Genomic DNA, 1,329 nt, shown 5'->3' with positions numbered 1-1,329 from the left:
GGGTGAGGGGGGATGAAGGGGGAGGGGGTGGGAGGGGGGTAAAGATATGAGTACCCAAATTCTCAGTACGGACTCACTGCATCATTTGCTTATGCCTAAATCATATTTTACCAACCAATCCATAAAATAATAACATTAATACAAAAACAGAAATATGAAATATTGATAAAAGTAAAAACAACTTAGAAATGTACTAAAGTAACTGAGTAGATTTTAAAAATAGCGCACAAATAATTTTTTTAAATAGGAAAAGAAATGCAACGTAACAATTAGACATGATAAAGATTGGAAAAAAACAACAAAACTCTTTCTTTTTTTTACCCTCTGAGTGAAAAAAGTAAGTAGGCTACTCATCAAATTGACCGATTACTCGGACAATTTGAATTTGAATATTTAAAAATTATCCGAGCGATAACTAATATGACCTAAATATATGAGTACTCTAAAAACATGAGTACTCGACTCTAAAAACATGAGTACTCTACTCTAATAACAAGAGTAATCTACTTTAAAAACATGAGTACTCTACTCTAATAACAGGAGTACTCTACTTTAAAAACATGAGTACTCTACTCTAATAACATGAGTACTCTATTTTAAAAATATGAGTACTCTAAAAACATGAGTACTCTACTCTAATAACATGAGTACTCTACTTTAAAAACACGAGTACTCTAAAAACATGAGTACTCTAAAAACATGAGTACTCGCTGACCTTACCGAGCTGGCAGATAATCATGGTTCCTCTTTGTCTCTATCATAATCCCTATCTGTCTATCTGTCTTTCTTCCTTTCATTCATATCTTCCTATCTTTTTTTTCTTCCGTCCATTAATCTATCCCCATCTTTCTTCCTTTCTTCATTTCATATCTCCCTATCTGTCTTCCTTCCTTCCTTCCTTTCAGATCTCCCTATCTGTCTTCCTTCCTTCTTTCCTTCCTTCCTGTCATATCTCCCTATCTGTCTTTCTTCCTTTCATTCAAATTTTCCAATCTTTTTTTCTTTCTTTCTTCTTTTCATATCTCCCTATCTGTCTTTCTTCCTTTTTTCCTTTCATATTTTCCCTATGTTTCTTTTCTTCCTTCCATTAATCTATCCCTTAACTTTTTTGTTCTGTCCTTTCATCTCTCAGTGTAGTCTGCTTTTTACTGTCTCTTTTTATTTGTCCCTATCTTTCTATTTTTCTATCTTTCTTTCATGGGCACGTCCATATACAAATTTTCTTCTTTCCTTTATATTTGTCACTATTTTTCTACCTTTCTATTGAGTGTTTGTATATAATATCTATATTTATCTCTTTCTCTCTCTCTCTCTCTCTCTCTCTCTCTC

At 32.8% G+C, this 1,329-nt stretch overlaps 1 protein-coding gene across 1 annotated transcript in view; it reads right to left on the bottom strand.

The window, feature by feature from the left end:
* Positions 1-1,329, bottom strand: part of LOC101853032 (cubilin) — a gene marked incomplete at its 5' end in the record, with an annotated part of 106,878 nt that overhangs the window by 43,586 nt on the left and 61,963 nt on the right.

This window comes from Aplysia californica, unplaced genomic scaffold (genome assembly GCF_000002075.1).
Source record: "Aplysia californica isolate F4 #8 unplaced genomic scaffold, AplCal3.0 scaffold00619, whole genome shotgun sequence".
Taxonomy (NCBI): domain Eukaryota; kingdom Metazoa; phylum Mollusca; class Gastropoda; order Aplysiida; family Aplysiidae; genus Aplysia; species Aplysia californica.
Note: the sequence above shows the minus strand (reverse complement) of the source record. Positions and strands in the feature narration are given on the sequence as shown.